Source organism: Pteropus alecto, unplaced genomic scaffold, assembly GCF_000325575.1.
Source record: "Pteropus alecto unplaced genomic scaffold, ASM32557v1 scaffold161, whole genome shotgun sequence".
Classification (NCBI taxonomy): Eukaryota; Metazoa; Chordata; class Mammalia; order Chiroptera; family Pteropodidae; genus Pteropus; species Pteropus alecto.
This window is the reverse complement of record NW_006432943.1, coordinates 341,665-368,977: the sequence shown is the minus strand read 5'-3', so window position 1 is coordinate 368,977 and position 27,313 is coordinate 341,665. Positions and strand designations below refer to the sequence as shown.

The 27,313-nt window shown below is 39.4% G+C and overlaps 1 protein-coding gene across 2 annotated transcripts in view; it reads left to right on the top strand.

Moving 5' to 3' along the window:
* The window catches only part of AFF1 (AF4/FMR2 family member 1), a 165,065-nt gene that overhangs the window by 24,199 nt on the left and 113,553 nt on the right, over nucleotides 1–27,313 (top strand). The gene's annotated exons all lie outside the window — the stretch shown is intronic.

Below are 27,313 nucleotides of genomic sequence, written 5' to 3'. Positions count from 1 at the left end.
GTGTGTGTGTGTGTGTGTGTGTGTGTGTATGGATATCCAGTGGTGGCACCTCAGAGCATGCAGTCTCTTGGCAACTTTGCAGCCCTTGCTTGGGTCTAGTTGACCACCTTGCCTTGGTTCTGTCAGTGCAGACACTGTCACACTCCAGGCCTCATGCCAACAAAGTGCCTCGCTCCCTCTGTGCACCTGCCATCAGCCTTGGCCTGCCTGTACCCCAGAGAGTTGTTCCCTGCTGCCATGGACCAGGTCTACTGAATTTCTTTGCCACTCAGTGGATTGTAAGCATACCCTCACCATTGACATCTCAGCTCCAGCTTTGGGGTAAAACTCCTTCAAAGTTTATCCTTTCTTGAGTAACCTCTCTCAGCTCAGGGTGCCCTTTAGAGTTCTCTGTATGTCTTTATAGTTAGTCACCTATTATGATTTAATACTTTTTATTTTAAACTGTTCACATTGTTTGTGGTTTCTCTCTCCTGATTAGACCCAGACTAACATGACCTCTAAGTGCTTATTTTCCTGAGTTTCAGTGTTACTTCACACATCTGTGTAAATTGTAACTTCTTTTACACCAGATGCCTGTTTAATTCTTCGGCATCATCTCTTGCTTTTCAAATACCCAGCGATTACTAAATGATTGAGTTTGCTGCTGTTATAGTTGTTACGGTCACACAGAGATAGAAGATGGATGATGGATGGGTGTTTATTTGCCTTTCTTGGAAAAACAACCCAAAGTTCTTGTTTTTATTCTATTATTAATGGGTTACTTTAGTGTTTCTCTGAAATCCTGTAACTCTTGAGACAATTACTATTGACCCAACTGTTAAAAACTACGTTCTAGGGCCTGTATATAAAGTCTTCAGAATTGTGTCAGCAGTGATTTACTGCTACCTATTTGTCTTCATTGACCTTTTAAAAACAAATTGCTTTTACTTACAGCAAGCCTTTTAGCCAGTGGTGCTTAAAAATCACCTGTGTTTCACTTTTCAGACTAATTTGTCAATGTCATCTCACAGTGGCTTTTTTGGTCTGTTTTAGCCGGATGTTAGGCTCGGATTAATGTTCAGGTCCTACACACATTCTTGCTAAGACTTCTCTCACCAACCCAGGAGCAAAAGAGGAGGTGTGAAGAGTATAGCCCGCAGGGAAGTTTTTTTTTTTTCTTCATTTGGCATTTTAAGCCTATATATCTAGGAAAGTATAGCCAGAAAGGCAGGAATATTGCCTGTCTCTTGAAGATAAGTGTTCTATTATGAGTCAAAAGAATATTGATAGTTGGTTTCATTATGAGGCTAATGGACATTTTTGAATCCTGAATAGTTATTTGGTCCAGCAAGTCTGCTGGTTGACCCTTTAAGATGTGCTGATTTCAACTCATGATATTTGCATATGCCTTCTCTTCCCCAAGCCTGTCCTCCATCAGTGTTTATCTGTCATTGCCCTGTTCTTTGCAACCTTCCCTCACTCCACCCACTCAGATGACCCTTTCACACTAAAGCAAGATTGCTCTCGTTTATGAAGATAGGCTACATTAAAACCCCAATTTGAAAAACTCGTATGAAGAAAATTTTGTTGTTCTTTCTTTTCAAAAAGACTCACACTTGGCATCTTTAAAATCAGGGAGTGGGTATGGTTTTTTGAAATATTCCAGGTGGGCGCGCTATGTCCTCCCCCCTTTCCCGAGGTGAAAATTTCTGTAATAAGATAATCACTTGATAACCCAAGAAATATATTCAGTTTCTCTGGAATATATATAACCTGAATAGAGGTGCTCAGTGTATTATTTCATAATTTTTATACTTCAACAAATACTCAGCACCTACTGTGTGCAGAGCACTGCACAGTAAATTGGACACACGATGTGGACATTCCTTTCCTCCTCCCTGATACCTTCTCTGGGACACCCATCTTCTCTCATAAGCTCTTGAACGTCCCACTTCATGTGCACCTTTCTCCTTTCCTGCTTGATAAAAGTTGTCATTCCTCAAACTTTATCCCTGGCTTACTTTCTCTGTATACACAAATTTTCCCTGTACAGTTTCTCATCGCGGCTTCACCACCCCCAGGTGGGGACTCCCACATCTGGATTTCTAAGCCAGAACTGCTTCCCAGGGTGCCATCATTTCCCTCTGCATGTTCCTTTACTCCTCTAAATGTAAGTCATTATCTCTCTATCCTAACATCATTGTTCTTCAACAGGCGGACTCTCATTAGGCTAAGAGGTTTCTCTATGTTACATTTGCTCCTCTACTTTAAAAACTTCCAGGGCTCCTCATCATCTACAGTTTAGAGCTGGATCCCCTTAATGTAGTGTGAAGCCCTCCATCCCCTGGACTTCAGTCTTTTCTTCAAGTCTCTTCTCCCAATTCCTGTCCTTCCACCAGCCCTGGTGCCTCGCTGTACAGAAGTTCTCACAGTTCCACATACAGGGTTTTGTCTTGCAAATACTGTGCCATGGCATATGCTGTGCCTTCCTCCCATGTCTACTTCATGCATGCATTCATTCATTCATCGGTATGTGTTATCAAAGAAGTATAGAGCTTTACAGGAACATACAGGAAGGGCACCTAAATGCAGATTTGGTGAATAATCATGGAAGACTTCTTGGAGGAAGAGGTGGCTAGGAAGAAAATTAATTTATCCTTAAGAGTAAATCAATTTAAAAAGTTAGGTTGTGGATTGGGGAGAAGAAAAATGTATTCCAGGCAAAAGGAAACATACCTGTGAAGATTTGGGCTAAAAAAAAAAAGAAAAAAGGGTCCCTTTGAGGAACTGAATGAACTTCAGTATCTCTGGATCACAGAGAACCAGGCCAGGAAATAATCTGGTGGGCCATGCTAAGAAATTTGACTTTATGTTTAAGGGATGGGGAAGCCATCAAAGAATTTTAAGTAGGTTAATGGTTGACATGATTTTAGAAGGTCACTCATTAAATGGAGAAATGGAAGTAGAAACCAGTTGGGGGACTATTAAGTAATCCATGGGAAAACTGGAAAGAACCAAATGGATTCTGGATAATTTTGGAGAAATAGTAAAAATTTGTAGGTAGGTTGGATGCAATGGATGTGTAAAAGAGAAGGGTCAAGAGCAATTCCTAATCATTTGGCTTTGTGACTGAGAGTTATCAAGATGGGGTAGACTAAAGGTGGTACACGTTCTTTTGGAGAGTTTAGGTTTGTGATATCTATGAAAATCCTTGCAAGTGGAGATGTCATGTGGGCCATTGATCATCCAAAACAGAGCTCAGTGGGTCAGGGCTTAAGATACACATTTATTCAGTAAGAATTGAATTACAATTGTACATGGCATTTCCCTAGAAGAGTGAAAGAGTGAGAATGCTAGGAAGAGGAAACTAAGCAGAAAGAAGGCTTAAGGTGATTGAGAAGAAACCATCAGGAAGTGGGAGGAAATCCTAGAGAGTGCTATCTTGGGAGCCAAGAGAGCATAGAAGTAGTTCACAGTTTCATGTGCTGTTCAGCTACTGGTTTAGTCACCTTTTCTGTGCAACTTCCGCTCTCACCCTCAGGCAGTAATGGTCCCCTACTTCTCAAAGATGCAGTCTTTTATTATGACACTTATTTTCTTAAATTGCTTTTGTAATCGTCTTCCTCACAAGATTCTGTCATCGGACAGCTGATTAAGACCTTTGTGTCTGCAAGGTCTGGCATTATACCTGGACTTCAGATATTCAGTAAATTAACAAATTAATTAAATAATTTAAAGATGAATGATAATTGGCCTCTATCAAGAAATGGTTATGTTGCACTCCGGCCTCAGCATCACACATAGCTGAGTCCACAGAGACCCTGTGGGCTGGCACCCCATGGCAGAGTGAGCGGAAGCTGCAGCCTGGAACTGGACGAATCATAAAGAGATATATGATGCATAATATGCAATGAAAATAGTAAACATAGTAAACATAGTCTACAGTAACATCCTAAGAATGAATTTAGGACCCTAGGCACGTCTGTGGCACACCAAGCTTGGTGGCACACGTTGGGGCAGCTGCCTGCAGTCTCAGTGCTCATGAGGATCACCTGAGGAGCTCCCGAAGATGCTGTGTGTGTGCGCGTGCGTGTGTACATGGGATTCAGGAATGGTGGTCTCCACAAGCTCCCCAAGGCTGCGTGCCTCTCCGGGATTAGTAGAGCCTTGCTGACTGACGGCTTGAACACAGCCTGCTTCTGAAGCATTTTTCGTCATTCAACAAACAACTTCCCTAAACCACAGATTTGTGGTTTGTGTGAAACCCTATTTATTGTTTTGTTATCCAAAGACAAATAACTCATAAACAGCTAATTCTAGAAAAAAAAAAGAAAAGAAAAGAAAAGAAAAAGAAGTGGTTATGTCTTCTTAGTGATTTGCCTGATTTTTATCTCTCTGGACTTAGGATTTGTTTTTTAATATGTCAGCATTCCTTCAGAGTTCCTTGTAGAATTTTCCGTACTCAAGTGGCAGAAATGTGACATTTTGACTGTGCCTGGTTCTTGTGATGGGCAAAGACCCCAGGCACAACACTTTTGTGACCTTACAAAGGGGACTTACACTAGGAGAGTATGGGAAATGGCAACTCTTGTAAAAATAAGCTGGTCTGTGGGTGGTAGTAAGCTGAGGGAAAAGATTTACGAGCAACATCCTGTTCTGGGATCACTGCTGGGGGGAGAAGAGGGGGAGAAACTACTATATAAATCACTAGGGCAGCTCAGGAAATAAAGCCTGCCATAGGAGGGCCCCCAGGGTACCCTTTGTGGATATCTTTTGCCTAACACACGGGTAAAGGAGACTCCATAGGTGGTACTGTTAAGCCTGTGTGGAGGTTAGTGCTGGGTTGAGGTACTCCACGTTTCAGAAGGGGGAAACAAAGAGCAGAAGAAGGCAGAGAGATGGCACAGTGGACCCCAGAATCATCTATAATTTTATAAATCCTTGCTGAATTGTGAAGAAAAAAAGTGAGGGAGCCATTAGGTGGGGAGCAGAAGGTTGTATTCATTGGTCTCAGGTCTCATATTGTACCCCTCTGCATGGAGGGCTTCCCTGTTTCTGCATGAATCTGCACTGGTTTGTTTCTGCGCTAGTTCAGGGGTCCCCAGCCCCTGGGCCGTGGCCCAGTACCGGTCCATGGCCTGTTAGGAACTAGACTGCGCAGCAAGAGGTGAGCTGCAAGCCAGCAAGAGAATCTTCATCTGCATTTGTAGCTGCTCCCCAGCGCTAGCGTCACCACCTCAGCTCCACCTCAGATCATCAGGCATTAGGTTCTCATCAGAGTACCACCAGTCCCTGGTAGCAAAAAGGTTGGGGACCGCTGCTCTAGTTCAAGATGCGTAAGTGAAACCCCGATCTCTTTGCCAGAGGGTGAATTATTGGGCAGGAGAATTGTGTTGTGTTGTTTTGTTTTAGGTATTTCCAAATGAAAGACACTTTAATCAGTCCATCAATAGGAGATTAGATTCTACATTAGGACATACCTATAAAATGTAAAATTAAATAGCTGTTAAAAAGCATGAGATAATTTTATATGTATCTACATGGCATAATATTGTGTACAAATCACAGAATGGAATCAGGTATGATCTTATTTTCATGGGTAGGAATATACAGATATAGCTGTCTAAACAAATATGCATAAATGGGTCAGAAAGACATCTACCAACCTTTGCAAAATGAATTTTCTTCAGAATAGAATTACTTAGAATGCTTAGGAGAATTTTATTTTTTAAATTTATACACTGAAGGGTAATAATTTTTACATGTCGTGTGTACATTAATTTCACAGTTAAATTCAAGATATTAAAATGAAAACATGTTCTAGAATATTTGAAAAACTGCAAGAATGATCCTTCACTCTGCTACTTTGTTAGGAAAATTTAAATGTTGCTCATTCACTTTAATCGATAAACAATGCATTCCAGGTATTGTTCTATACAGTGAAGATATGAAACCAACAAGATCCTGTTTTCTTGAATCTTGTGTTCAGTATAAGGGGTAGACAGAGTAAATAGATAACATAGCAGGGTTATAAAGAAGGGTTGGTAGGGGTAAACAGTGTCAAGTATATAAGGGAAAGTTATGCTATTTGATATCTAGTCATCAGGAAAGGCCTCTCTGATAAGGTGATATTTGAGCAGAGACCTGGAGGAGTATGAGCCAGACAGATGGCTGGAGGTGGGAGTTGGGGGAATTTTTCAGGCAGAGGAAGCCTTTGCAGAGGCCCTGAGACAGTACATGCTCTGTGCATTAGAGAAACAGCAAGGCAGTCAGTGAGGCTAGAGCAGTTATGAGGGGGAGAGCAGCTGGGATGAGGTCCAAGAGAGCAAGAGGCTAGATTACGGAGGGCCTTGTAGGCCATCAGAAAGTCATTGGAGTGAGGTGAAAAGCCATTAGAGGCTTTCGATCAGAGGAGTGGCACTCTCTGAATGTCCTTTTAACAGGGTTGCTCAAGAAGCTTTGTGGAGTTTACACTGTGGTAGGCATAAGCAAAAGCAGTTTAGGGGAGACATCCCTGCAGTGGGTGAGGATTATCCTTCCCTCTCATATCAGAAATAGAGAAGTCAGAGGTTTGGTACATGAACATGACACATTACAGAGTAGGGACCAGGTCCTCAGTGTTTCTAGTTACTTCTTCAGTGCTTGCTCTGTTATACAGATAAGGGTATCTAATCTGAAATTTTCTATTTTCTAGCATCCCATTATAGCACGTTACTTTTAGTAGTTAGATCTCTGACGAACATGGCCCATGACGCTGTATAGAATGTCTAGGGGTTCTAGCCTCCGTCCTCTTCCGTGCAGTGACACTTCAGATCTATGGCATTTTCTAAAATTCTAGGTCAAAGTGTGAGTTAGTGTCACTTTTTCCATGACAGGGTTGGAATGCACTGACACACTCAGTTCTTGTGTTGCGAGTAGGTATTAAGCAGTAGTTTAGCTTACCTTAGAACCACCTGTACCTTGGGTGTGCATTCGTGTTAAGGATACACTTATCTATCATAAGAATGGTAAATTAAAGAGTTCACTTTAGCAGAAGCTTTTCAAGTGTCAGCTGTGTGAAAAGCACTATGCTTGACATTCTTTGAGGGCTATAATATAAATAGCAATACATACTATGCCTTTAAAGAGTTTATAGTCTGTTGAGTACAACAGGCAAAAGCACTAATGTTGTTACAGAGTTGCGAGATGATGTGGGAGTACAAAGGAGGTAGAGAAGAATTATGAGTGGGAGTATGGGAAAGGCTTCATGAATGAGGTAGCACTTGAAATGGATATCGAAATTTGGAGAGGAGCTAAAAAGGCATTTCATGCTTCAGGGACAGCCAGAGGAGTGATGTGGAAGGAAATGGGTTTAGGGAATGGTCTTTTATAGCCGGATTAAGGTATTTTCAAGAGGAGAAAAAGAAGGAGGCAGTGGGTACAGTGGGGCCATTCCATCTAAACCTGAACTGTTAGATGGAATCTAATAGTTCTATCCTGAACTTCAGCATAACACCACTGGCCACATGTAGCTGTTGGGATCATGAGATGTGGCTGTTCTGGATCGAGATGTGCTATAAGAGTACAACGCACACAGACTTCAAAAACTTGGTCTGGAGAAAAATGTAAGGTATCTCATCATTAACTTTATATTGATTACAAGTGGAATGATGAAGATTTTTTTTTGGATATATTGGTTTTAAATAAAATTGTTAAAATTTATCGCACTGTTTTCTTTTTAATGTGTCTACTGGTAAATTCAAAATTACATTTGTAGCCGCTATTATATTTCTATTGGTCATAGCTGATCTAGGCTAAGGCTGGTAGCCCTAGAAGAGAGAGTGAAAAAGCAGGGTAAATGGAAAGAAGGGAAGGCACAGAAGAAAAGTGGGAAAGGAGAGTCTCCAGGATTTATACCAGTTGGTGGGGGAGGAGTCAGAGACACCCCTGAGGCTTCTGGCTTTGGTGTCACAGTGCCCTGCTGCATGGGAGGTGGGGAGGCATTGGAGGACAGGGACGATGATGATTTCATTTTGGGCCTGTTAATCCAAGCTGTACTGTAAGGAGATTAATTTGGCAGCAAAATGTGGAGCTGGCAGAGGCTGGAGGTGGGGAGACCAGTTAGGTCGGGTCTCAGGCCCATCACACCTGGTTGCTGCAGCCTCTTGGAGGGGGCAGGGTGAGAGCAGAATGCACTATACCAACAGTCTCCAACTGTTTTGGCACCAGGGACTGGTGCTGCTATGAGAATCTAATGCCTGATGATCTGAGGTGTAGTCGAGGTGGTGAGGCTAGCGCTGGGGAGCAGCTGCAAATACAGATGAACCTACTTGCTCGCCTGCTGCTCACCTCCTGCTGTGCAGCCTGGTTCCTAGCAGGCCACAGACCAGTAACAGTCCACTGCCCAGGGTTTGGGGACCTCTTCTCTAAAGAGGTGAGTGCACAGCAGGCTACAATGACACTGCAATATTTTTCTTTAGACAGCAATGATCCCGCAGAGTTTCTTAAGGAGTTGTGGTTTTAGAAAGATCATTCCAACAGATGGAGGGGGAGGCAGCAGTTAGCTCGAGGTCCAGGGGACTGGAGCCTATTGTGAAAATCCAAGCAGTATGTCAATAGCATTCACAGGAGGAAAGTGAAAGAGGGCCTGGAATCTGAGACCAGAAAGATCTGCAGAATCTCTTACTCCACAGCCTGGCAGCTTGTTCTTTGTAGCATGGCCCCCAGTTTTTGCTAGTCACCAAAGTTCTTTTCTGAATTTAACTCACATGACCAAAACATTATGTCCAGCTCTTTAAGTGTGTATTAAATGCTTTCTTGTAGTTTCACATACTTAGCCTTTGAGATTTTTTGTGTGTGTGAATATCGTTCTTTAGAAGATCATCCTTTCAAGAAATCACAAGTTAGCAATTCTTGATGGCACTTCCTGCCTAATACCTTCGTTTACATTTAAAATCTCAGAGAAAAAAGCAACTTCACAGTAACCGAAATGATAATGGTGGAACAGCCATAAGAAGGAGAATATATTTAAGATAAATAACTACATTTACACAAACTCAAAAGTTTAGGACAAATTTAAATTAAAAATTGAATTCTGCCCTAGCACTGCAAGAGGGTTGACCCCAAGGCCCCCAAAAGAAAGCGAAGAAGAATCAGAATAACCACAGTTCTCACCAGAAAGGTTTTATGCAGGACACATCACTATCTTCGATAATCCTGTTAACACTTTTTTGACATATCCGTTAGAGCAGCTGGTCCCCAACCTTTTTGGCAACAGGGACCTGTGCTCCTATGAGAATCTAATGCCTGATGATCTGAGGTGGAGCTGAGATGGTGATGCTAGCCCTGGGGAGCAGCTAAAAATACAGATGAAGTTTCATGGGCTTGCCTGCCGCTCACCTCCTACCGTGCGGCTTGATTCCTAACAGGTCACAGACCAGTACAGTACAAGGCCGGGGTTGGGGACCCCTGCTTTAGAGCATTCCCTGCTTCTCTCTTGGGCACCCTGTAGTGCCACACAAATTTTTACTGTTTTCCTCCCAAAGCCACGTCTTTTTGTGCCTGTTTCTGACCATATTGGCCCCATGCCTAGAATAGTGTTTCAACACTACTTTTCCTGGGGAAATCCTATTTATACCACCTCAACCTTTATTTGATTTCAGTTCAACAAACATTTATTGAGGTCTTCCCATGCACTATATGTTGGGGATATAAAACATTAAGACAGACTTTTTTCAAGGAGCTAATAATATAAAGAGGCAGTTATACAAATATTTATTATATTAATATTTCTATGTACTTGGGTTAGGTGTTGAAAATATGGCGACAAAACAGTTTTGCTTCCTGCCCCCATAAAGCATATGTTCTAGTGGGGAGACAGAAATCAAGTTTTAAAAATTGATCTGTGAGAAGAACTGTGAGGGAGAAAACAAAACCCTTTGATCTGAGAAAGCAAGTAACTCGGGTCAGGGTTGGCCTCTCTGAAGAGGTGACATTTTAAAAAAGACAAGTAATTACAGTAGAGCTAATAAAAGTTAATTATCATAGGGTGAGTATAGGAGACCCATGTGTAGAAATGTAAATGCCAATGAATAGTTATAATACAGTGATAAATTCAATGATAGAGGGATGTGACAAAGGACTGAGATGATAATAGCACCAGCCTCATCAGGTTATTGTAAGGATTAAATAAATCAATACTTATAAAGTGTTTAGAACAGTGGCCAGCACGTAGCAGGTACCCACTAACTACAGGTGGTGGCGGTCGTGGACTTTGTGTGGCGTGGAGATAAACTTTGATCCATTGTAGATGCTTCTAATTCTCAAATATCATCTTAGAGTAAGTATGAGTATGTGTGTTGGGGAGGAGAGGGCTGAAATTGTACTTTTGTGGATTCTCCCACCTCATCCTTCGCCTTCATCCCCTGCATAATTCCTGTTCCTTCACCTGGGTACCTACTTCATTTTATCTGTGCAGTGGCATTGTCCCATTATATTTTATAGTCTGTGTTTTTCACACAAGACTGAGTTCCCTCAGGGTGTTAAGGACTATGTGTTACTCATCTTTATGTGCTAGTGCCAAGAATAGTGCCTAACTCTGGCACACACTGGGCGTGAGAAGTGTTTGTTGAATTTATTTGAAAGGTTTGCTAGGGAGTTGCCCTGACTTATAATTCAGGAGAGAGATCCTCCCATGGAAAAGTCTGGGCATGTTGCTGTCAGAGGGTGCTTTCATTCTTTCATATACCACGTATTTACTGAGTGCCTACTGCACATGGTGCCGTGGGAGGTACAAAGATGAATCAGCCATGGACACTGCCCTGCGTTATGTGGACTCTCACAGTCTTAATTGTGGGTGTGAGGGAAAAGGTAAATGGCTGCTGATGGGTTTAATGAGAAATAAGCTGTAAAGTGGTTTAGTTGTATTGGGGTTTTTGTTTAGATGTGTAATTACTTCGATCAAAGAATCTCAGAATTATTTTTTTAATGATGTCTCATTGCTGTTTCTTATTGTTACATTGCATTTTTATATCATGACAGAATTGGTCTAGTAAACTGCATGGTAATAAGCTTGCTTGTTTCTCAGATTTTAATTTCAAGTAGAAATGATTCTGCCCATGTAAGAGAAGAGATGTATCCTTGTCCTTGGACAAAATGTCTTGCCGGGCTCTTTGTTCTTGGCTGTACTCCATAATCAGTGGGGGATGTTATGTTTGATTAGGGGTTCCCAGTTGCAGATTTTTATTACAGCTGTAGTTTTAAACTTTTGGTTGTATCTGTGTTAGCTATTTTCACCAGACCTCTCTGGCATCTGTAGCCTACCCAACCGTCTGTCTGTCTGTCTGTCCGTCCGTCCGTCCGTCTCTCTCTGTGTGTCTCTCTCTCCCTTCTTCCTTCTTTCTTTTCTTTTCTTTTCCTTTCTTTTCTTTTCTCCCTCCCCTTCCCTCCCCTCCTCTCCCCTTCCTTCCCCTTCCTTCCTTTCTTTCTTTCTTTCTCTTTCTTTCTTTTTCTTTCTTTCTCTTTCCTTCCTTCTTTCCCTCCCTCCCGTCCTCCTTCCTTCCTTCCTTTTTTTCAAAAAGGCAGACTGTTCTGTAGTACCATTTCTAATTCTTTGCTTAGAACATCTCTAAAGGCCAGGAAACCCTTTCTCTTTCTTCCCAATGAACTGTTCCTTATTGAAAATTTGCCTCAGATACTCTCAACTCCAGAGATCTTCAAACTACTGTGATCCCAGCTGAACACTTGGCATTCCCACACCCTTTTGTCCTGCCCCTGTTAGCACATCAGGGGCAGGTTCTGGTGCACCCCAAACTCTCAAATATGTGTAGATTAGATGAACTGATATGAATAAAGCCTGTGTGGGGGAGGGGGCATTTAAATTACTCAGACCTTTAAGGAATGTGTTTAACAGTTCTTTTATGTTTGTGAAAGGTTTATCTGAAAACTGCTAGCTACATTATTCTAAAATATCAAACCTGTCAAAGCAGTTATATATTTTTAAATGTCCCTTTACTAAGAAAAGATGCTCAATCATGCATAATAAGAGAGATACAAATGAAAACTAGTCCACTAAGCGATCACATCTTGTCTATCAGGGTGGTAAAAATTTGACATGTTTTGTTGATAAGATTGTAGGGGGAAAATGCTGTACTCTCATACATAGCTGGTGGGATTGCAAAATGGTGTTATCCTACGAGGGAAATTTGGTAGTAGGTAGCAACATATATTTACATTTACCTTTTGATCCAGCCAGCTTACTTCTCAGAATTTATCTCCAAGATACACTGCAAAAATAAGAAAAAGATTATCTACAGGTTTATTCATTACGGACTATATGTAATAGCAAAAAAACTGGAAATAATCCAAATACCAAAAGGGAGTTAATTTTTTTTTTTTAATCTAGTACTTCAACACAATAGAGCATTGTACAGCTGTAAAAGGAAATGAGGACTCTTTTCTACTATTGCGTGATTTCTAAGACATATTAGTTTAAAAACCAAGTTGCAGAATAGTATGTATAATTATGCTATATTTTATTTAGTAAGGAAGGAGAATGTAAAAATGTATATGTATTTAGTTATATTAAAAGAATAAGTAATAGAAGGAGAAACCAAAAAATAATGGGGGGGACAAAAATAGAAGCTAGACTTTCCTGAATATGCTTTGCTTTGTGGCTCACTTTGGAACTACTAAATGTTATACATAATTATAAGACAAAATTAAATCAAAATTGGCAGGGGGACTGTTCCTTAAAAATTGAAAGCAACAGTGAACAAATAAATCTAATAGTTTCTCAAGTTGGTGGTTTATATTTACCAAAAGGAATTACAGTCAGTCCTTGCTTTGCACAGTTCCAATACCCACAAATTTAAGTTATTATCATGGTTTAAATAACACCAGCTCCCCAACACAATGGTTCAAATTTCAGTTAGCACAGCAATTTCATGAGGTATAAACTTTGCTGCTAGCTCATTACTTCACAAATCAGTATATAAAAAACAGATGGTATCATGATCAATGACAAATCATGTCACTTCTTTAAAGCCTGTTGGTGATGATTGGTCACTGAGTTGGTCATTTAGCAAAGACAGCAAAGCATGTAGCTGTGTTGCCTCCTTGTCTCCCAGTAGTGAACCCATGTGACATTTCGCATAAATGGATAATCAAAAGAGAGAACTGGCCCACAAAGATCAAAGTGCAGGAAAGAAACAAAAAGTCACAGTGCTGGAAGTGACATTCTAATAGAGCATAAATGAAGTTATAGAAGAAACAGCTGACTGTGGGAATGTGCAGCCAGAGGAACAGAGAGGGGGTGAACTTACTGACGTAAATAGAGTGGTTGTGATGAAAAGGATGAAGATGTCTCGGAGGAAGTGGCACCTCAAAAACACTCACATCAGAGGAACTCTAGGAGATATTTCCCCACATCGAAAGAGGAAAGGGTAAAATGTTGAAGCAATCCATACTTAGAATGGAGTATGACAGTTTGCCAAGGCATTGAAAAGATGTTCGCTTTGTGTCATAAGTTATGTGACAAGAAGGAGGAAAGCACTGTTGGAAGAACTTTTAAGAAGATTTATAACACCGAAATAAACACTTTATTTCTTAATGTATCTAATGTTTTAAATCACAGCATATTAAGTAAATATTAGTTTTACTGTTTTTATTTTCCTATAAACAGATAACTGTTGTTGTTATTTATATATAACTTGTGTTATGTATATGTGTAAGAGTTATATATGTTATTTCCCTATAAACCTATAGATTTATAACTTAAAAGTTTTTAGAGTTTTGAAAATTTAAAAAACATGGAACAATTGTAAATTTCCCCATCTACTATTAAGATTATTTTGTAAAGTTTCCTTCTTAGGGTCCTGTATGTTATGTGACTTTAATGGCAAACCTTAAACTGTTCTCAGCAAACATGTTTAATAATGATACAGATATTATTGTACTTGTTGGGAAATAAGGTTTTTAGTGTAAGAGAAAAAAGATACAAAGAGTTTAAGACACCGAATTGTAAATTTAATTGAAAATATCAATGGAAATTAATGATGTCTATTATATTTTCTGAAATTACATTTTCTCTTCTGTCTCCTGGATAAAAAAAACACAAAAATGGCCAGCCTAGCAACAGGGTGGCTCCCAGCCCCCACTCAGTGTGGATTGTACATGCATTCCCGCTGAAAGGAACCAGGGCTCTTGGAGGGAAGACTGAGTCTAGGTCTGGATCTGGAAATGTACAAGATGAGCCTAGAATTTCTCATTATTATCAGAAAAGCAAAGCCCGTCTAAGACTTCTGGAGAGATAGCAAAAAGACTCCAGTAGCCAAAGGTCAGTCAATGAATAAAAAGAATGAAAGAATAAAAACTGTAGTGGATTAAAACATATCAAATGTATTTAAACTATGGATTTAAAATACTAAAACAACAAAATCATTTAGTCACCTTCAGAAAATGGCAGGGAACTGACTCATAATTTGAGAAGATAGAAATAAGAGAAAGAATCAAGCATTTATCCTAGTTTCCTGGACAAACTGGGTAACCATACTATTAGTGAGGAAAAGTTATTTGCAGGGAAAAGTTATCAAATAAAAGAGCGATAGCATCAGAATATTATTCCGATACTTGTGTTCTTAAAGTGAATCGTCAGTGATTACCAGTAGCTGATAATGTCATTAGGTTAAAAGATGGTGAGAAACTTTAATGGGATGGTTTAGGGTGGCTGATAATACATGATCCATTACTTAATGTTAAGGTTTTTTTTAAAAAAAGAGATAATTATTATGCATCCTGGTATGAATCAATGGGATATAGACAAACCACCTATGAAACAGTCTTTCCAAAAGTTTGGAGAGAAATCTGATCTAACCAGTTTATAGGAAATACACTGGACTGAGGAACATGTTAAAGGACACTTCCTTGGTGTTATGAGCAAAATACATAATATAGAACTCTACAGAAAATCATCTTTGTTTTGCTAATCATTTCCCATTGGTATTTATTTATTTATTATTTTTTATTTTAAGTTTATTGGAATAACATTGGTTAATACAATTCTATAATTTTTGGGTGTACATTATAATTTGACATTTGAATATTCTGTTGTGTGACTACCACCCAGAATCCAGTCCGTTAGCTACCATATATTTGATCCCCTTTACCCACTTCACCCTCCCCCTACTCCCCTATATTTGACCCCCTTTACCCTGTCCACCTCTTCCTTCCTCCCACACCCCCTACTCTCTGGTAAAACACTAGTCCATTGTTTATGTCCATGAGTCTCTGTCCTGTTCATTTGTTGCTTTTAGGCTTATATCCCACATATAAGTGATATCATGTGAAAAAATCACCTTTTTTTCCCCTCAGTAAATCTCAAGAAGAAAATATATAGATTAGTAAATCTCAAGAAGAAAATATATAGATTATTAAAAACCTAGGAGACATATCCACCCTATAATGAAAGGCTCCTGTTTGGATCTGAGCACACCAATTAAATTTGAAGACTAATTGGATATTTGAGGCTATTAAAGGAATATTTCGTTAATATTAACTAGTTAATTAATTAATAATTAGTTAATATTATATTAATACTAAAGGGAAAATTTTAGGCAGGATAATAGTATTATGATTTTTTAAAATCTTCACTTGAAACCCTGCTACTTGAATTTCTTACCTATAAAATATGGAAGAGGATTAGATGTCTTTTCTGTTTTCTCTCTGCTCCTTATGTAATAACCACTCCCTCTTGGTATTTTTTTGTGTGCAAGCAGTGGTGTTGCTTGTGGATAAGGCTTTATCAGTTTACCTGTGGGGGTAGGAACTCCCGGGCTCAGGCCAAAGAGCCTGATTAACCCCAGGAAGCTGCTTTTGCTCTTTTTCTGGCCATTTGCCTCCTCTTGAGCAGGTTCTGAACACAGCAGTTCTAAACCTTGAGTAGGAGTCTGCAAGGGGCTTAACAACAAACAGCTTATAGACTGGGCTGTGTCAGTCTTGGCTGTGTGCCAGCCCCTCTGTGTGGCAGTCCTCATTCCTCAAGAGGTAGTAACTAATACCCATGTGGAAACCAGAGACAGTCATCATTGTTGAATAGTAATAAGATTTAGTATTTTAACGCTGCATAAGTTGCAAAAGATAACAGGACCACTTCGGCGGGAGCCCCCAGCATCCCTGCTTTGGTAGTATCCAAAGAGCCTTGGTTAGCTGATGACATCAAAGATGTATGAGGAAAACACGAGGCCAAGGGGTCTGTCTTCAGGGTGCTGGGTACACAAGCTCTGGTGTGTATGACACGGCTTCTTGAACCCGCAGGCCCCGCTGGGGACAGTTTCAGACTGTCCGCAGAGAGGACGCTGTCCATGGGCAGCACTGCTGGCCACCAGTGAGGAGGCTCAGGAGGCATTTGCCAACGCTGTCTTGGCTATGAGCATCATCAAAGTTTATCAAAAAGAGCTTAAGGATTGCACGTAGCAGTGTGAGCCTGTCCACACAGTGTGGCTCCCAGGAACCTGCTTCAAATCTGAGGATAAATGTATAAGTGTTAGGAAAACTGTTTGAGTGGAAAGTGGCTTTTTGTTTCATTATTTTATATTGTTCTCTCAGCTGGGAGCCACTTAGTTGAGGTCGTTGGAAATGTATAACCTACATATATAGCCCTCAGCAACTCTACATTCGTTAAAGGAGAGAGAGAGAAGCTGTTATTGAAATGGTTTCAGGCAAATTAGTTCTTACTCCAAAACCACTTTATTCATAAAATGATTCTCCTAGATGGCACCACCATCAATAATTGTTACTATTACTTCTTAGACTCAAAAACATGAACTTGCAGCTCTGCAGACTTTCTATCTCCATCTTTTCTGAAGGATAGGGGTGGGCATCTGGTACCTGAAACGTCAGGTAAAAAACCAGGACAGGAGTGCCATGTTTACTTCAAATTGCTTTTCTTACAGCCTTATTTTTAGTTATTGAAATATAGTAGATGCTCTGGTCCAATTCTGAATTTCTTTCAAACCCTAAACATGCCTAGGAAAATCAAACCAACCATGATAATGAATCATTGTTTGCCTTTTGCAGAAGCCGGCTAGCTAAGCTTAAAAGTTGGGTCAAATTTGAGAGGGCTGTGATGAAAACTAGCTAGATAGTGGGAAAAATGACTTTCTAAGAGCCTGTAGAAGCAGTCTTCTGATTGTTTTCTCGAGAGGGTTGTAGCAGCTTCTCCAGAGAGGCTACAAGGCTTAGAGATAAAGAGCGTGGGCTCTGGTCATAGCTCAGTCCCACCACTTACCAGCTGCATGATTTCAAGAAAATTATCCAACCCCTTGGGCTTCTTTCCTTATCTACGAAGCAGGAATAATAGTACTGTACTTGGCTTAAAGGCTTGTAGTGGGAATTAATTTAACACAAGCAAAGCGCTTAGAACGGGACCATGTATATTGTGGGTACTCAGTAGACATTTGCAATTCATATCACTCACAAAATTTTTCCCAGCACCTTGCTTGCTAGGCTTTGGTATTGTTACTAAACATCTCAAGCATGCATACTGAGGGGACATTATTATATTTGGGGAAAAGTCACCTTTCTGTGAATTTCCAAGTGGAAATGTAGGGGTCTATCCAGTTGTTAAGCATTTTAAGGGATGAGGCCGGCCAGCTTTGAGGTGTTAAGGGCACTAACAAGTCTGTCAGCTGGGAGCAGAGTTCCCAGCTGAGAGTTCTCACCTTGACCAAGTTCAAATTGGATGAGTACTAATTGGATTACCTGGGGAAGTCCCCTTCTTCCTGCAAACTGGGCAATACATTCTGTCAACTAACATGGCTGTAATTTTCTTAAATGAATCCTTAAACATAATGCTTAAAACTAATTATTTAATTAGCTCAATAACATATAGATCATTGATCATGAAAAGGATTAATTGGCCATTAACTAATCTTTTGTTCTGTAAATTTGTTGTATTTTCAAGATAGTTAAGATTTAGAAAATGGAGTAGCCTTTTCTCTGAGTTAGTAAATGCTTAGAAGACAAAATTTTCTTCTGTAGGGTTGCACAGGGTTTTGACATATAAGGTGCTTAGCAAGCGTTGATTTGATTTCATTTTAATCTTTTGCATTGTGACCTAGATAGGAAGCAGAGCTCACGACAACCCTCAAATAAAACTCTCCTGATTTTTTGGAAATCCTCAGTCTTCCAATGGAATGTAAAATTCATATCCCAATTTATGTTTTGAATTGTTCGGACTCAGACATTCGCTGGACATAAAAACAGCACATTTAGAATAGGACTGGGTATCACAGAAACTGTTAATAGTTGATGTAACCTCTTTTATGTGTGGGGAAACAAGATCTTAGTGTAACTTATATTCTGTAGTTTACTGATCATTGTGCCTTTCTAGATACGTAATTTTTTTCCCCCACGAAAGGAAAAAGCATTCTTGCAAAGGCTGGGAAATATCTCCTCTCTTCCAGTTCTTAAATCCTTCCCCGTTTCTTATGTGTTGGAAGATATGGGGGATAGCTCAAAGGGAAAGAAAAAGCCCCCAACACATAGAGGACTGTACCAAAACATCGTTTAGATATTAATGATTTAGACTGAATATGGGAGAGAATATTGGTCACTTGTCTTTGAGAGTATAAGGAATTCTTAAGTCTTCTGTATTTTATAATGCAGTACTTCTCAGACTTTAATAGGCATATGAATCACTTAGGAATTTTGTCAAAATGCTGGTTCTGATGTTGTAGCTCTAGAACGGAACCTGAGATTCTGCATTTCTAACAGGTCTCCCATGGAGGCTGGCTGCTGCTGCTCTGCAGCTCTCACTTGGAGTAGCAAGGTGGAGTAGTTGAAAACAGAGGTTCTCCAACTTGACTGCACATTAAAATCATTGGAGGACATTTTTAAAATGCTGCTGCATGAGTCCCACCCCCAGAGATTAATAGGCCCAGGATGTGGCTTGAGTGTCAGGAATTACAAACCTCCCCAGGTGATGCTCCTGAGTAGGCAAGGTTCTGAACCCCACTGCACAGTTGGAAGGATCTGAATTGTTTCCATTAGTTCACATCCATGCGGAAGTGCCTGTCTTCAAAGTGATGTGTGTATGTTTTAAATTATTATTGTTTTCTATTATTTTTCCCTTCTTCTTTAGACCCCATGTTTTGAAAGAATCCCTGTACTAAACAAACTACATTTAAACAACTTTGTTTTACTATTTTAAAATCAATTAAACCACAGGCAGTTGTCAGACTTCCTGATCAGCATGAGCTAACTGGTATTACCACACCGAGTTGGCAGAAGCTCCAGAGAGGCCCAAAGCAGCCCTTCACACACTTTCCTTGGGCAAATCCGTGATTTCTTTGGACTTCTTGAAGTGTTGAAAATAGTCCACTGATCTCTGATCTCTACTTGCTTCATTTTTGGACTCAGGTCAGAGTCTATTAATTACATAATGAGAGAACTCCTTAGATTGTGCTGGTTTGGGGCAGATCTCTCTTTTGAATTCCCGTGTAGGATGAAATCTTGCCAACTGCTTCTCTAGCAGAGTTCTTCACAGTTCTCTGTATCAGTAATTATCTTTTGAGCTGCATTATCTTTTGGCTGCTTTCCTGTCTAAAAAAACAAACACTCCCTTAATACCATCTAACCTTCACTCTACTACCATGAGCTTGAAGCTTCTGAGAAGAGCTGCCATTGGTTGGCGTTTGAATAATGGTCAGGGGTCTCCAGCTGGAGAAGAGGGGAAAAGACATTCCATCAAAGAGAAAATATTCTGTGCAAAGGTGGTGGCAGGAGAGAAGTATCTTTCTAAGAGTAAGAGAATAACATCTGATGTGTGTTTTAGAAATGACAGTCTATATTCTGGCAGTAGTGTTGAAGCCTGCGAGGGGAGAGAGCATTAGCAAGAGAAATCATTCCTATTAAGCTATTGAAAAAGCATGATGATACGTGAAAAACCTGAAATAAGAAAATGGTAGGGGGTTCTAGAAAGAATGGAAGATTTTATAATTATTTTTTATTTCAAAAAAGAATTAGAAGATAGAAGTGCCAGGTGTGAATTGGTACAATAAGGACGTTAGCCCTAGAGCAGTGGTTTCTAAACTTTAGTATATAACAGAACTACCTGGAAGGCTTGTTGAAACTAATTGCTGGACCCCACCAATAGAGTTTCTGATTGCGTGAGTTAAGGTGGGGCCTGAAAATTTGCAAAGAATGCAGAAAAGGAGCAACACAGGAATCCAAAATCCCAAAGGGATAAGTGGAATACAAATAGATAGTTGGTAGAACTTAAACGATACATGCATTTTAAATGTAAAAACATAGTTATGAGGGAGAAGGATAGAACAAGATACACCATCAAACAGTAAGCATCAGAAAGCTAGATGCTGTATTAAAATCAAGAGAGCAGAAGTCAAACCAATGGACAAGGGCTGCAGGAAAGCCAATTTTAGCTCTCTGGAGCATAGAACTTTCCAGTGCTCATCACTTGCCAGCAGTGGAAGGGACTGCTTTGTAAGACAACAGATGTCCCTGGAGATAGGCAAACAGGCCAGTCTAGGTAGAGATAGAACATTGTTGAATGGAGAAATGGATTAGATGACCTCTGTCTTCTTTCTGGAAGTAAGATTTTATTATCCAATCATGCGCTGCATAATGACAAACCACAGTGGTCCCATAATAATAATGGAGCAGAAAAATTCCTATCACCTTGTTGACACAGACATTGAAATGTGGTTGTGCAGTGCATTACTAATGTGTTTGTGGTGGTGCTGGTGTAAACTTATTGTGCTGCCAGTCATGTGAAAGTATAGCACATACAATTATGTACAGTACGGAATACTTTATAATAAACAACTATGTTATTGGTTTATATATTTACTGTAATATACTTTTTATTTTAGAGTGTACTCTTTCTACTTATAAAAAAAGTGTGCTGTAAAACTGTATGCCAAGTTATGCCAAGAACAGCCTCATACAACTTGTGTTCACTGTGTCTCTGGATTGCAGCTTTTTCTGTTGTGCTTGATTTAATCTTGTATTGTTCTGTACAGTCACATGCTGCACAGGCGTGTAGTCCAAGAGCAATAGGCTGCACCATATGGCCAAGGTGCATAGTAGGCTGTATCATCTAGGTTTGTGTAAGTGCATTCTTTGTTGTTCTAGGATGAAATTGCCTAAAGACATTTCTCAGAATATTTCTCTGTCGTTAAGCAGCACTTGACTGTAGTTCATTTTTTACAATAGTTGTGATTTTCCTTTTTGTATGTCACTGTAAAAGCAGGTATGTGTTCATTTTATAATATTTAAAAATTTTTAAAAGCCCTAAATAGGATAAGTCACCTGATCCTTCTATCCAAGAATATCTACAGCTAGCATTTTGAAACAGAGGCTCTGTTAATCTTTTATTTGATTCAATTTTGATAAAGTGAAATCATACCAAATGCATTGTATTGCAACGGCTTTTTAAAAAAGCCTTATTTTATACTGTATCTTTCCATGTCATTAAATATTTTTGTAAAACAGGAGGGTGAAAGCATATTCAATCCAGGGGGAGAAAAAGTAATTAGACATTAGTTGTATGAATTCAAAAAAATTTAAAGTGAAACTCTCCACACTCCTGCTCTTTTACTATTTCAAGAGACCTCTGGAATTTTGGTGGTGATTACATGTGGAGAGAGCCAGGAAAAAGAGTGAGTGGCTGATCTTTAGTTTGGGTAATTGGTGGGTAACCAGGCAACCAAGGGGAGAGAAGTGGGTTAAACTTGGGGCCAGTCAGGTTAATTCTGACCCTGTTGAGTTTGAGTTGCTGGGGGTCACCACCTGGCCTGGGGCCATTTCTCAGGCTGATGGTGTCTCTTTCTCTCACCTACCTGCCTTTCCTTTTTAAAGGCCTCTCTACTGCATACTCCCTGCATACTCATTATTGTGGTACTTACTGGGTTTTGCTAGTCTAAAACTTAAGGAAGCAGATTTAATTTCAGGGGGTTTATTGCTGGTCATTAAACAGTTGAAAGACACATTATAAAGAAAAGGAATTTTTAAAGTTTTATGTTACCCAGGTCCCTTCTGTTCTGCTAATTGGAATATAACTTTGAATTCTGCCTTCTGCTTTTATTCCCAAGAATGGAACCAACTAAATGTGCACCCTCCCTCAGGTTCTTTCCCATCCTGTCTTTAGTGAAGATCCACTCTCCTTCTTCTATATGAAAACCACTCTTTGTGCATCCAAGCAGTAATGCAGGCTGAATGATAGGTGTCTCTCATCATCTCTAGTGTGATACACTTTTTATGAAAAGAATGATCCATTATAGACAACCTCCCAAGTAAAAGTGGGAGCAGCTGGAAAGAACAGATTTAGAGTTGTGGAGAGAGATTTGGGCTGGAGTGACACTTTTGGAGAGTCACGGATAATACTGTTTGTCCAAGACAGCATTTAGACTAAGAAGCAAGCAAAGTTTTCTAGTGTTTTCTATTGGATCCTGGATGTGGGAGCAGAAAGAATTATGAAATAAAATGAGTTGCCTCCCAAATAGAGTAGTATCTTAAAAGTTCACAGAGGAGCGTTTCAGGGAAGGTGATCACTGGCATCACAAAGGAAGCAGACTACTCTTCATTTAGGAAGTTCAGCTGTGACAGCAGTAGGAGATTGGCACACATTACATGTGTGCAAGTCATCTATAAAGCTCATTAATGGAGAGAGCTAATAAAAAGGTATTCTCATGATTCAAGAACCCCTTTCAGATAGAAGAGTCTGTCCCACTCACCTTATATATTTTGTCCTATTTATTAAATTGTATACCTTACTTTTTTGGTGTTAGCATATGTGGTCACTGTAGGATTAATGAATTCAAGAATATAGAAGCGAACAGAGAAACTTGTTTTATTGTATAGATGATGTTTCACTGTCATGTAACATCTTTCCACTATTTTCATTAGACATTCTTCACTGTACTGGGCAATTGCTAACACAGTCCTAAGCTTTTAAAAGGGCAGTGAAGATTGATAATTGATCTTACCCCTTATTTGTCAGACAAGTTGGGTTTGTTAGCTGGTCCAGTTTGAGCATACTCTAAGGCCCAGGAATTCTTCACCTGAAGTCTACAGAGCCTCACTAAGTGGGCTGTAGGGGTATCATGAACCACATCAAAGTATAACCCAATGTTGTATGCGTGGGCCGTTATCCTCAAGTTTCATCAGAAAGCCAAAGAGTTCTGTGCCTCCAAAAGGTTAAGATGTCTTTTTGTTCACTTACCCTGCCGAACACATCTGTGGGTTGGATACAATGGTGTTTTCAAAACACTTGGAAATAATAATGCCCATGTTTGTATTGCACTATTTTCTTCAGCCACAGACAGTATTCAGTTACAGAATTTCTCCTGCACTTTTCTCTAGTATTTTTAGATCTATTACAAATTGAGTATAATTCCACTTCTGTTTCATGTTACCCTTGCTAATTTACATTACAAACCGTCTTGAGAACCCAGGGAATCTCAGTTGTAATCCTGGCCTGCTGTTGATTCCATATTTCTTTTGAGTAAGTATTTGCTGTATTCTTTCATTTCTTTATAGTATTTAACCCATTTTCCATTTAGAAAAAAGAAGTGCAGCCAGTGTTAATTTTACATAAACATACGCTTTGAAGCTAAAAGAAATCTGACTGGTTTTCAATGTGAAAATAAAATATAAAACTGTTCTTGGAATTATTTCTAAACAGAACTTGTCTCTAATCCTAATGTAACAGAAATGTATGTGATGATCAGTATTTAATAATTTTTTTGTGTGTGTGTGATAGAAAAAAGAAGTGCAGCCAGTGTTAATTTTACATAAACATACGCTTTGAAGCTAAAAGAAATCTGACTGGTTTTCAATGTGAAAATAAAATATAAAACTGTTCTTGGAATTATTTCTAAACAGAACTTGTCTCTAATCCTAATGTAACAGAAATGTATGTGATGATCAGTATTTAATAATTTTTTTGTGTGTGTGATAAATTTCAAACCACGGAACAACACAAAGCAGAACACCACATTCTGCACAGAAATATGTTTCTCTCTGGATCTTCTTGCCATCATTGTTGTACGAGCAGTAAACTTTGCAGTGACCAGTTGGATTCTGTTTCCCTGATGTTGGTGGTATGCTCTTAGGGAAATGTCTTCCAGACAGGCTAAGAGGTGTGACATCAGAGCACAGACGATCTCAAAGACATTGCTTGTGATGCTTTTCCAGCATTCATTCATTCAGCATCAGTCTGAAGTTTACATGGCTGATCGTGTGCTCAGGATTGTCGTTCTTGAACGTGATGTAGGAGTGAAGCACTGTAATGTTTAGAAAGTGGCAAAAGAATTTCTTATACCAAAACTTGTACCTTTAGTGCTCACTTGGATAAGAAGTCAGCATCTGATCAGCGGAGTCCACTGTACCCATATTCTCATTATAATCCACAATGACACATGGCTTCTTAGTGTTCTTTCCATTTCTGTTGTCTACTTCAATCACAGTATCATTGTGGAATGCTGAAAACATTATCACCTCTTTCTTGTCACACCATTTTAGTGCCATTAAGTTTACCACAGAATCTGGCTTTGCAATCCTTTTTTTAAGATCATTTGGCATCTGTTTTCTGTTCAAACGAGTTGTCCCAACTGCATCAGTCCTGTTTTGATTAATTCTCTAAAAAGCATGGGAGATGTATGGCTAACTTTGAGGGTAAGGTTTGGAATGTAATCTGCAAGTTATCTTGGGGTAAACTCTGCAGCCACAAGCACTGCTAGTGAGTATAGTTGGGGCAAACAGGAAATGGGTTAAATAATGCTAGGACAGCTGACATAGTTTACAGAGGAAAAATGTAATTTTAATATTAGTGATTATGTACATTAGTTACATTTCTAGACTGTGGTAAATGGACAATTTGTGAGTAAATCTATTATGAAACATTGTTTCAGCTTATATGTCTGATATAAATTTGTTAAAGCATAAATGATCATAGTTGGTATTTAGAACAGCAAGAGAAAAATGGGAGAAAATGGCAAGCAAAACATTTTGGGGAGTAGAGTTTTTCTTGAATTTACACTTTATTTCCTTGAAGGTTTATCACTCTACTATTTCAAAAGAATATATGTGTACAACAGTGTTTTATTGTATGGTAGAGATCTTTTACCAGTGAAAATAAATGCTGCCCAACTATGATCCTTAAAATGACTGAGGGATTATAATCCAATACTGAATCAAAAAGTTCTTACCATTATTTTCTAAATATCCATGGTCTAAGAAATATAGATACTATCCAAAAAATTTCTGATAGTCTTGTTTTTAACAGTTGTGGCTTGTTGAATCAAAGCAGCTGAATTTGATACAAGTTCAATGTCATTTCCTTCAAGCATTAACTCATCTTTCTGGGCTTGAGATACTGAATAAGCAACATCTGATCTCATCCAAACCTTGCGGATGTACTTTTCACCCAAGAAATTTTGGATTTCAACAAGATATCCAAATAATGATGAAATCCTGAATAATGATGTTGATGAGGAAGTGAGCATACACAAACCTCATCTTGTAACGGAAGCCCAGTGTAACATCCCTGATCATGTTCGGTACATGACTGCAGATAGTGTGAACAGTAGCCAGTTCCTTTCTATTTCCCCACCATTTGTCAACCCAGAGCCTCTTTTTCTTTCAAGGAGACTGAGCTCTACATTGATGTGACTTCCTCAGGGTGCCTCTGGGGCCTTTCACAATAATTTTCTGTCCCTTCAGAGTGATGTCCACATTTTTTTGGAATGTCAACAGTATACTGAGAATGGCCTTCATCCTTGCAGTAGATGCAGCAAAGGGTGTCTTGCACTTTCAATGGATCTTTTACCCATGGGTGATTTTGTACTATTCAGAAAATATTGGTCACTAAGTTATGCAGATCTTCTAAAATCACATTCATTACTGTCCTTATCTCATCAGAAAAGTATTTAAGTATTGGGAAGCTGTCAAACTCACAGTGTCAGATGTAAAGTTCTCCAAAATGCTTGAAAGCTCATATTTTATCATTGGTCATAAATACTATCAGTTGTTTTCCTTGAAGAAACAGACCCACTTTGTTAATTTTTGAGAAAATCACTGCCAAATACCCAAGTTAGCATAACCAGCTTGTCCATTGTTCTTTCAAGTAAAAATGGTAGTCCATGAAAAAAACAGCTAGTTGAGCCTGCAACTCAATTACACAAGTGCTTTTCTTCTAGACACCCGTTTCGCTCTGCAGCAGCTGAGTGCTTCATGTGTACTTCCCATTTTGTCATAAAGAACATCAAAATGACCTGTACTCAAGGGCCAAGATTTAATAAAAGTAGTAATTCCTTCTACTTGTTTCATTAAGAACTTTTGTAAAGGAAACTGGCTTTTTTAAAAAATTGCTAATAGTGTGGAGAAGAAGAATGCAGTGACTAGTTCCATTTGCTGCCACTGCCTTTATTAGTGCTGAGGCGCCAGCACAATTGCTTTTGCACCACGAGTGCAAATGTCAGCACAGTGAAAAAAACAAATCATGTCTTTGTGTCATTCTAAAAATAGTTTTGACCTCTGAGAAGGTCACGGGGACTCCCAGGAGTCCACTAATCTCACTTAGAGAACCAGGATAGAGATGCATTGGCCCTTCCTCCCACCCTCACCCTCCCAGCATTGTGTTTTTTGTGCCAGACGTCAACATGTATTACATGGCTTCTTAGTAATACAGTCTGGAGTATCTATTTGTGAGATGGGCAACATTGTAACAATTCTAGGTAGGGTAGGGAGTCCACAGACTAGACATTCATTCATCAGTCATTTAAGAGTTTCCAGCTCCTGCAGTGTGCTGCTGGTCCCCACAGAAGAACAACCTCACTTTATCTCTACCCATGGAAGTTTTTTTCCTGCTTAGCTTTAGGCACAGTTTAAATTTAAATGCCTTCTTGTCCCCTTAAGTAGGACGCGATTTCTTTTGTACATCTTATGCTGTTTACTTTGTTGTTTGCATTCTGATTTTTGAGAATTTTGCCAATCCCTTAATTACTTCAAGAACAAAATTAAATTAGTTTCTTTTGTAATCTGCATGTTGTCCAAAAAAGAGGAGGGCGTTCTGTAAATATTTATCTCACCGTAAAATGAAATCAAAACTGAAAGCGAACAAGTGAAAACAAGTGTGCGTTAGTTGTACATTTCTTGACTGTAAGCATCGGGATGATCAAAAGTAGCGAACGTGGGTTCACTGCTGTGGTTTTATTCGTTACTCACTGCAGCCTCTTGGGGCCCAATATTCAACAGTATTCCCGTTGGAGCCGGAGTTCCGAGCGGCCGGGTACCGGGTGTTCCGGCGGTGTGTTTGTGCATTGCTAAAACCTGG